The sequence below is a fragment of the Nyctereutes procyonoides genome, unplaced genomic scaffold (genome assembly GCF_905146905.1).
Source record: "Nyctereutes procyonoides isolate TBG_1078 unplaced genomic scaffold, NYPRO_anot_genome, whole genome shotgun sequence".
Taxonomy (NCBI): domain Eukaryota; kingdom Metazoa; phylum Chordata; class Mammalia; order Carnivora; family Canidae; genus Nyctereutes; species Nyctereutes procyonoides.
The window spans coordinates 47,850,344-47,861,940 of NW_026575131.1; the positions used below are offsets into that span (position 1 = coordinate 47,850,344).

General features: G+C 37.8%; 1 pseudogene; it reads right to left on the reverse strand.

The window, feature by feature from the left end:
* Window positions 1-3,572: 3,572 nt before the first annotated feature.
* LOC129522195 (olfactory receptor 7A10-like) lies at window positions 3,573-7,231 on the reverse strand (annotated as a pseudogene).
* Between the last annotated feature and the right edge of the window lie 4,366 nt (window positions 7,232-11,597).

The window sequence follows — 11,597 nt, forward strand, 5'->3', positions numbered from 1 at the left end:
TGGATAAAGCTGTGAGATATAGAGAAATGATAGATAGATAGATAGATAGATAGATAGATAGATAGATAGATAGATAGAAATATTACTCAGTTGTCAAAAAGAATGAAATCATGCCACTTGTAATGACATAGATGGAGCTAGAGTGTATTATGCTAAGCAAAATAATTCAGTCAGAGAAAGACAAATACCATATGATTTCACTCATGCAGAATTTAGGAAACAAAACAGACGAACATATGGGAGGGGAGAAGTAAAAAAGAGAGAGAGTAAAACAAACCATAAGAGATTCCTAAGTATTGAGAACAAACTGAGGACTGATGGTGGGAGGTGAGTAGAGGATGGGCTAGATGGGTGATGAGTATCGAGTATCAGGAGGGCACTTGTTGGGATGGGCACTGGGTGTGTATATTAATAACGAACCATTGAATTCTACTCCTGAAACCAATATTGCGCCATATGTTAACTAACTGGAATTTAAATAAAATTTTGAAAAAAATGAGGACAATTATCATAATCTACTGTTGATTCTTCTTGACATTTCTTCTTATACTCGCAGACAGTATTCATGATTACTCTGCTATTTCAGTATATTTCAAACAACTGCATTTAAAAACTTGTTGAGCAAAAATGAACTATTGGGACTTCATCAAGATAAGAAGCTTTTGCACAGCAAAGGATACAGTCAACAAAACTCAAAGACAACCTACAGAATGGGAGAAGATACTTGCAAATAACATATCAGATAAAGGGCTAGTTTCCAAAATCTATAAAAAACTTATTAAACTCAACAGCAAAGAAACAAACAATCCAATCATGAAATGGGAAAAAGACATGAACAGAAATCTCACAGAGGAAGACATAGACATGGCCAACATGCACATGAGAAAATGCTCCGCATCACTTGCCATCAGAGAAATACAAATCAAAACCACAATGAGATACCACCTCACACCAGTGAGAATGGGGAACATTAACAAGGCAGGAAACCACAAATGTTGGAGAGGATGCGGAGAAAAGGGAACACTCTTTTTTTTTTAATAAATTAATTTTTATTGGTGTTCAATTTACCAACATACAGAATAACACCCAGTGCTCATCCCATCAAGTGTCCCCCTCAGTGCCCGTCACCCATTCACCCCCACCCCCGCCCTCCTCCCCCTCCACCACCCCTAGTTCGTTTCCCAGAGTTATGAGTCTTTATGTTCTGTGTCCCTTTCTGATATTTCCCACACATTTCTTCTCAAAAGGGAACACTCTTACACTGTTGGTGGGAATGTGAACGGGTGCAGCCACTCTGGAAAACTGTGTGGAGGTTCCTCAGGGAGTTAAAAATAGATCTGCCCTACGACCCAGCAATTGCACTGTTGGGGATTTACCCCAAAGATTCAGATGCAGTGAAACGCCAGGACACCTGCACCCCAATGTTTCTAGCAGCCATGTCCACAATAGCCAAACTGTGGAAGGAGCCTCGGTGTCCATCGAAAGATGAATGGATAAAGAAGATGTGGTTTATGTATACAATGGAATATTACTCAGCCATTAGAAACGACAAATACCCACCATTTGCTTCAACGTGGATGGAACTGGAAGGTATTATGCTGAGTGAAGTAAGTCAATCGGAGAAGGACAAACAGTGTATGTTCTCATTCATTTGGGGAATATGAATAATAGTGAAAGGGAATATAAGGGAAGGGAGAAGAAATGTGTGGGAAATATCAGAAAGGGACACAGAACATAAAGACTCCTAACTCTGGGAAACGAACTAGGGGTGGTGGAGGGGGAGGAGGGCGGGGGGTGAGGGTGAATGGGTGACGGGCACTGAGGGGGACACTTGATGGGATGAGCACTGGGTGTTATTCTGTATGTTGGTAAATTGAACACCAATAAAAATTAATTTATTAAAAAATAAAAAAAAATAAATAAAAACTTGTTGAGGTTCATTTTCCAGTAACCAGGTAAGTTAAAAGAGACATACATGTTTGTGGAAGAAGCATTCACATGAATAGACAGGAATGCAAGCTCTCTCTTGAGTCATTCTTTGACCATGAAAGATAAATAGAATCCTAAGCATGATAGACATGTATAATGAATGATAATGATAATGATCACTCACCATCCCTTTCATAGTTATAGCAAAATTTAGAAGGAATGGGGGTATGTTTCCATTATTACAATGAAAGGAGCCATACTATAGGCATCACTGAAAGATTTCAGACTGAAACAAGGACATGATTCAATAAAAATAGGAAAATGCCATTCAGTCCTTCCGTCGTATGTGTAAGCTCCCTTACACATGGGCACCAGCCATCCATATTTCAATGAATAGACATATAGCATGAAGAATAAATATTTTGAAGAGTACAATGTGTAAATTAAAATTTTGCTTTATCATATTAAAGGTCATCTATTCTAAGGTCATATTCTAAGGCTGATGTATTTATTAAAATTTGTCACTCAATAAAGTCTTCTCTTAGAGACATGTGTGATGAATATTTTGAATTAAGTAGTGACTAACGTACACATTGTGGACAACAAACTGAAAGAAACAGGATCTTAATGAGGAGAATAAAACTGTGTGAACAGCTAGAAAATAGATATGTTAAGTGTCCACTACCAGGAAGGGAAATTAAAATACTGATATACAAAGGAACATCACACATAAAAATGAAAAAGTATTCTCGGATTTTCCTCTACTATAAAATCATATAAATTCATAAATTGTAGCTTACTCCATAGATTTAGTATCACCCAAGACAATTTTTGCAGTTAAAAAAAAGAAAAATTATTTCGTATGATATCATCTTTTGAGAAAAATTATTCTTTTAAAAAATCTATATTGGGCCACCTGGGTGGCTAAGTCTGTTAAGTCTCTGACTTTGGCTCAGGTTATGATCTTGTGGTCCTAGGATTGAGTCCATCTCCATGCTCAGCAGGGAGTTTGCTTGCCCCTCTCCCTACCTGTGTTCTCTCTTATAAATAAATAAATAAATAAATAAATAAATAAATAAATAAATAAATAAATAAATAAAATTTATATTTTATTTTTATAATAAATTTATTTTTTATTGGTGTTCAATTTGCCAACATACAGAATAACACCCAGTGCTCATCCCGTCAAGTGCCCACCTCAGTGCCCGTCACCCAGTCACCCCCACCCCCTGCCCACCTCCCCTTCCACCCCCCCTAGTTCGTTTCCTAGAGTTAGGAGTCTTTATGTTCTGTCTCCCTTTCTGATATTTCCTACCCATTTCTTCTCCCTTCCCTTCTATTCCCTTTCACTATTATTTATATTCCCAAATGAATGAGAATTTAAAAATGTCTATTTTCTCAGGAAAATGAAACTGTCCAAATATTTCAGATCCATAGTTGAAAATAAATATTAGAAAGTGGATAATACAAAGGGAAACACTAGTATCAAAGAGAGCAGAGCTTAATAAAGTGAATTACATATTTGGCATAGAGAAGTTGAAGACAAGGAAATCAACAGAAAGAGGAATACTATGCCTACAACTTGAATAAAATTCATGATTTCTGACAGAGAGACTTTGACCTCTGAAGTCTCAGCCACTTCTTCAGTCTTTTAACAGTTGGCCAGGTGGAGTCTCCCTCACAAAGAATGTTTTCAGAACCCTCTTTATATCTCTATTCTTCAGGCTGTAAATGAAGGGGTTTGGCATGAGTGTGACCACCGTATACATCACCGAGGCCATTGCACTTGACTGTGAGCTGTGGGTAGCAGCAGAGCTAAGGTACACATCAAGTATCATACAATTAAATAAGGAGACAACTGAGAGGTGAGATGCACAGGTGGAAAATGCTTTATACTTGCCCTGAGCTGACAATATTCCACATATGGAGGAAACAATCTTAGAATAAGAGTAAAGGATCCCAATAAAGGGACCAGCAGCTAACAAGACAGTTGCAAAATATATCACCAAGTTATTAAGAAGGGGGTCAGAACAAGCAAATTTCTGATTGCGTTCACAGAAAAAGTGGGGGATTTGGAAGTGTGTACAGAAAGAAAGCCACAATATCATTAAACTGTAACAAGGAGTTCAGGATACACATGATCCAGAACACCAGAACCAGCAGTCCACAGAGCAGACGATTCATGATGACCATGTAGTGCCTGGGGCAGCAGATGGCCGTCTGCCAAAGACCATCACACTCAGGAAAAAGACATTCAACATGGCAAAGACTATGGGAAAATAAATCTGTGCAATGCAGCCTGCATAGATGATGACTTTGCTCTGAGTCTGGGTGTTCTGAAGCATCTTGGGGATGGTAGTGGAGGTGAAACAGACATCTACAAAGGACAGGTTGGTGAGAAAGAAGTACATGGGGGTGTGGAGGTGGGAGTCCATTACAACAGCCAGGATGATGATCAGGTTTCCACTGAAGGTGACCAGGTACAAAGACAGGAGCAGCCAAAGACCAAGGACTGTAGCTCCTTCTCTTCTGAAAGTTCCAGGAGGAAAAATTCCGAAACATAGGTTTGATTTCTTTATTCCATGTAACTAGTGAAACTGTTAGGACAGAGAGAAGATCATTGTGAATTTAGCCTCAAGCAGTGATTAATAAACTAAGAGAAATTATAGAGTTTGTGTATTAAAACATTTAATGCATTAATTTTTTTGTATATTTTTTATTGGAGTTCAATTTGCCAACATATAGTAATGCACTAATTCTTACATTTTTTTCAGATCTATTACCTTTAGATAAAAATTTCAGAGAATCCCAAATGCTCCATGTTGATCATGATATTTAAGCTGATTAGCCATCCTTGCTCCAATCTAAACATTTACTCAAGGCAATGTTTCCTTTTACAAGTTCCCTGTGGCTTTTGTTTTGTTTATTCAACAATAGTTTGACAAATTATCCCATATGAACAATAATTATTATTATTATTACTGAAGACAGTAGGCAAAGCACTGAAGTTAACTATAAATATCCTCAGCATTAACACAATTTATTTTGGGATATGTATGTTGTGTTGAGTTGTAGGAGTTCTGTATATATTATAGTTATAAATCTGTTATCAACATATGAGTTGCAAAATAAAAAATATTTTCAAATATTGTTTGATATGATTTGAATTGATATTTCTCCAAAGAAATGTATACAAATGATCTATTCTCAGCAACAACAGAAATATAACTCGTTGAAATAAGAGGGATCCCAGAAATAAACCCTTTTATATATGATTGAATGATTTTTGACAAGAGTGCCAGGACAGTTCAAAGGGAAGTATATGGCAGCCTATCCAAGAAATGGTGATGAAAACCAGAATGTCCATGCAAAAAATAAGAGAGCCAGGGTGGCTCAGCGGTTTAGCGCCACCTTCTGCCCAGGGCATGATCCTGGAGGCCCGGAATCCAGTCCCACCTCAGACTCCCTGCATGGAGCCTGCTTCTCTCTCTGCGTCTCCCTCTGCCTGTGTCTTTGTCTCTCTCTGTCTCTGTTTTTCAAGAATAAATAAATAAAATCATTAAAAAAAATAAGAGTGACCCTTCCATTCACCATCTACAAACATGACTCCAAATGGATCATAGATCTAAACACAACGAGTAAAACTGTAAGCACTTAGAACAAAACACAGAAGTACATCTCCATGACACTGGATTTGACCATGATTTCCTGGATATAACACCAAAGACATAGGCAATTAGAGAAAAAAAATACTTCAGCAAAAGTAAAAATATCTGTGTGTCAAAGAGAATTATTACTCCAGTGAAAAGGCAACAGTCAAATGGAGAAAAGATTGGCAAAATACATATTTTGTAATAGATTAATATCCAAAATATGTTCAAAAATTTCACAGCAAAAAAACTCAACTCAATTTTTAAAAGGCAATGTGTTTATTTCAATTCAAGTTAGTAACATTCCAGTATTATTAGTTTCAGGTGTTCAATAGAGTGATTCAACACTTCCATAATAAAAACATTTTAAAAAACTGACGTCATCTACAAAGAGTGAAAAACGACTTTTTCTTTGCTAATTTGCAGGCCTTTTTTTCTCTTTGTTGTCTGATTACTGAGGCTAGGACACGATACTCTGTGTAGAAAACCCAAAAGACTTCACCCAAAAATTGCTACAACTGATAGAGGAATTCAGCAAAGCTGTAACCAAAGCACAGAAGTCATTTGCATTTCTATACACTAACAATGAAACAGAAGAAAGAGAAATCAAGGAACCAATCCCATTTATAATTGCACCAAAAACCATAAGACACCTTGGAATAAACCTAACCAAAGAGGTAAAGGATCTGTACTCTGAAACTATAGAACACATATGAAAGAAATTGAGAAAGACACAAAGAAATGGAAAAACATTCCATGTTCATGGATTGGAAGAATAAATATTTTTTTAATTTTTTTATTGGAGTTCAATTTGCCAACATATAGCATAACACCCAGTGCTCATCTTGCCAAGTGCCCCCCTCAGTGCCCATCACCCAGTCACCCCAACCCCCCGCCCACCTCCTCTTCCACTACCCCTTGTTCATTTCCCAGAGTTAGGTGTCTCTCATGTTTTGTCACCCTCACTGATATTTCCCACTCATTTTCTCTCCTTTCCCTTCCATTCTCTTTCACTATTTTTTATATTCCCTAAATGGATGAGACCATATAATGTTTGTCCTTTTCCAATTGATTCATTTCACTCAGCATAATACCCTCCAGGTCTCTCCATGTCGAAGCAAATGGTGGGCATTTGTTGTTTCTAATGGCTGAGTAATATTCCATTGTATACATACACCACATCGGGAAGAATAAATATTGTGAAAATGTCTATGCTACCCAGAGCAATCTACAGTGCAATCCCTATCAAAATATCATCAGCATTTTTCACAGAGCTGGAACAAATAATCCTAAAATTTGTATGGAACCAGAAAAGACCCCAAATAGCCAAAAGAATGTTGAAAAAGAAAACCAAAGCTGGAGGTATCATAATTCCAGACTTCAAGCTGTATTATAAAGTTGTAATCATTAAGACAGTATGGTACTGGCACAAAAACAGACTCATAGGTCAGTGGGACAGAATGTAAATCCCAGAAATGGATCTTCAACTCTATGGGCAACTAATCTTCAACAAAGCAGAAAAGAATATCCAATGGAAAAAGGATAGTCTCTTCAATAAACGGTGATGGGAAAACTGAACAGTTACATGCAGAAAAATGAAACAGGACCACTTTTTATATTCACCTCAGCCACAGCAACTTCTTGCTAGACATGTCTCCAAAAGCAGGATGGCAGGGTGGCTTAGTGGTTGAGCATCTGCCTGTGACTCAGGGCATGATCCTGGAGTTCCAGATTGAGTCCCACATTGAGCTCCCCGCCGGAAGCCTGCTTCTCCCTCTGCCTATGTCTCTGCCTCTCTCTCTCTCTCTCTCTCTCTCTCTCTCTCTCATAAGTAAATAAAAATTTTAAATAAAAAAAAGACATGTCTCCAAAGGCAAGGGAAATAAAAGCAAAAATGAACTATAGTTACTTCATCAGGATAAAAAAGCTTTTATACAGCCAAGAAAACAGTCAACAAAACTAAAAGGCAACCTACAGACTGAGAGAAGCTATTTGCAAATGACTTATCAGAAAAAGAGCTAGTATCCAAAATCTGTAAGAACCTATCAAACTCAACACCAAAATAATAATAATAATAATAATAATAATAATAATAATAGGGATCCCTGGGTGGCGCAGCGGTTTAGCGCCTGCCTTTGGCCCAGGGCGCGATCCTGGAGACCCGGGATCGAATCCCACGTCGGGCTCCCAGTGCATGGAGCCTGCTTCTCCCTCTGCCTATGTCTCTGCCTCTCTCTCTCTCTATCATAAATAAATAAAAAATAATAATAATAATAATAATCCAGTGAAGAAATAGGCAGAAGACATGAATAGACTTTTCTGTAAGAAAGACATACAAATGGTCGACACATGAAAAAATGCTCAACATCTCTCCTGATCATCACTCATAAATACAAATCAAAACCACAATGAGATACCACCTTACATCAGTCAGAATGGCTAAAATTAACAACTCAGTAAACCACAGATATGGTGAGCATGCAGAGAAATGGGAACACTCTTACATTGTGGTAAGAATGCAAACTGATGCAGCCACTCTGGAAAACAGTATGGAGGTTCCTCAAAAAGTTAAAAAATAGAACTACCCTACAACCCAGCGATTGCACTTCTAAGTATTTATCCAAAGGATACAAACATAATGATTCAAAGGGACACATGCACCCCAATGTTTATAGCAACAATGTCCACGATAGCCAAACTATAGAAAGGGCCTAGATGTCCATCAACAGATGAATGAATAAAGAAAATGTGGTATTTTTTATTTTTTTAAGATTTTATTTATTTATTCATGAGAGACACACACAGAGAGAGAAAGGGAGGAAGACACACAGGCAGAGGGAGAAGCAGGCTCCAAGCAGGGAGCCCAATGTGGGGCTCGATCCCAGGACTCCAGGATAAAACGTGGTATATTTATAATGGAATATTACTCAGCCATCAAAAATAATGACATCTTGCCATTTGCAATGACATGGATGGAACTAGAGGCATTATGCTAAGCAAAATAAGTCAGTCAGAGAAGGACAAATACCATATAATTTCACTCATATGTAGAATTTAAGAAACAATACAAGTATGCCAAGGTAAAAAAAAAAAGAGAGAGAGACAGAGACAAACAAGAAGCAGTCTCAACTACATAGAACACACCGATGGTCAACAGAGGGAAGATGAGAGGGGATGGGCAAAATAGATGATGAGGTTTATGAGGCATTTGTGAGGAGCACAGGCTATTGTATGGAAGTGCTGAATCACTGTATTATACACCTGAAATGAATATTACACTGTATGTTAACTAAAATTAAAATTTAAAAAACAAAACCCACGGTGAGAAAAAATAAACAGCCAAAGGACAGGAATAGACCTTTTTCCAAAGAAGATATAGGAATGGCTAATTAGCACATGAAAGATGCACAATATCACTAATCATTAAGGAAATGCAAACCAAAACCATAATGTGACACCACCTCACACACACTAGGATGGCTAACTTCAAATCTAAAACAGAAAATAAAATTTGGCAAGGATGTGGGGAAATTGGAACCCTGTGGTGCTTTGCTGATGAAAATAAGAAGTGGCACAGCTGCAACAGGATACAGTGTGCCAGTTCCTCAAAAATTGAAACAGAATTATCATATGATCCAGTAGTTTCACTTCAGGGTATATGCCTACTTATAGCCCCCAAAGAATTTATAGCAGTGACTATAACAGATATTTGTACACCAACTTTTATAAAATTTTATTTACAGTAGCTAAAATGTGGAGATAGCCTGAATGTCCATCAATAAAATCACAGATGAACAAGCGCAGCACATACAGTGAAAAATCATTCAGCCTGTAAAACAAATGAAACTCTGGTACAGGCTACAACATGAGTGAACCTTGCAAACACTAGGCTAAGTGAAAGAAGCCAGTCACAAAAGGACAAATATTATACCACTGCAACCAAATGAGGTACCTAGAGGACTCTGTTTTAGTGAGAGAAAGCAGGATGGCGGGAGCCAGTCTGAACTGGGGAACAATGGGGAGTGAGTGTTTCATGGGGACAAAGGTTCAGTTTTAGATGATGAGAAACTTCTGAAGACGGATAGAGGCTGTGCTTGCATGATGGGGAGAAAATCTTTAATGCCACATAACCGAATACTTCAAAGTGTTTAAAACAATAAATGTTATATATATTTTACCTTGACAAAAAAAAGGATTAAAAATGATTGGCATACTCTAAAAGACTGTCAGTGTCAATGATATCCTCATATGATATAGAGGAAAGAATCCAAAGTACAGGACATAAGGACATTGTAATGGTTTATGTTGTGTGATTCAATACCTCAACACCAAAGTATACCCAGAATAAGGGTTCAGGGGACATAAAATTCAACATAAGGACATTGAGAAATACTTTGGTGAGGCTGTAATGTCTTCCTTGACAAACTCTACAGAGTTGTACAACCCTATATGATACAATTCCCATGGACATGATCAAATTGAAATGAATTTGTCCTGAGGTGAACCCATCCTGAACTGGCAAGGGCCACATCAGCAGTCCAAAACCATCTAAGGTATGGTATTCAGAGTTCATGTAAGAGTTCATAATTCACATCTAAATTGTATGATCCACAGGGATTTCTCAAAATGGCAAATTCCACATAGTGGCTCTATGAAACAGAAATGATGGGCAGCTTATTAAGGGTCCATCCAATTTTAGTAAACAAAACAATAAAAAAAATTTTAAGAAAATCTAATTCTCATGAAGAAAAACTTGACCTGAGTTACTACAGTGAAGGGTCATAATCTCACAGGCCCAGATCCTAGATTTATGGAACCAGTTACCCCTGAGTGAAGACTCTCAAATGGCAACAAATAAGTTACATTTTCCTCCAAACCCAACTCAAAGAAGCTGAAGTGATGGTGTTAGCCAGCTTAAAATGGCCCATGAGGACTGTGCTCTGAACTAAAATTGATTGCTTGAAATTGAGCAAGATGAGGTTGCCTGTGTGGGGCAATTGGTTAAGCAAACAATTCAATTTCAGCTCAGGTCATGATCTCAGGGTGGTGAGATCAGCATGGAGCCTGCTTAAGATTCTCTCACCCACTCCCACTCCTTCTCTCTCTGCCCCTCTCCCCTGGTGTCTCTCCCTCTGTCTATTATAAATAAATAAATATTTTTAAAAAAGAGGGATCCCTGGGTGGCGCAGCGGTTTAGCGCCTGCCTTTGGCCCAGGGAGCCATCCTGGAGACCCGGGATCAAATCCCACGTCGGGCTTCCGGTGCATGGAGCCTGCTTCTCCCTCTGCCTCTCTCTCTCTCTCTCTCTGTCTGTGTGACTATCATAAAAAATAAATAAATAAAAATCTAAAAAAATAAAAAAAAGAAATTGAGCAAGATGAGAGTAATTACACCATGGAAACCGACAAGTGCTACAAGTAAGTACTCTTGGTTTTTTCCCCCTTTATCTTATTTTCTTCCTTTCTTCATGCTTTCATTTCTTTCTTTGTGTTTTCTTTTGAGAGAGAGAGTTCCTTAAACATTTAACTAAACACTAGTGTTCAAAGGGACCTGTGGACTTTTACCTGGAAAACTGTGAACCAGGTAATAGGAGATTACCATGATGGCCTACAAATCCAAATGGGGGCTTCTAGGGTCAGGTGATGAGGATACATTCATCTTACTCAACTCATAAAGCACAAGTGAGATCCATAAGGATATCCTGCTATTATTGCCTAATTTCTGGGATGTATCATTACAAAGACTTAAGGCCATAGGCAGACTATTCACATTGATTTTATTATCTGTGAAAGGCCTATTGTGGCAGGAGGTGTTGAGGGAAATCACCAGATAGTGTTGCTGCCTACAAAAATACTAAATGAAAAGTAATAATGCATCCTCGGAGTAAGCACCATAAATGACACATCAGTCTGAAAATTCAGGAGTTGTTTCTATTACCTACACAATTTATGTTTTTATCTGTGCAAGGGAAAATTATATATTGCATAGTGGATGTGAATTATTATAAACTTCATCACA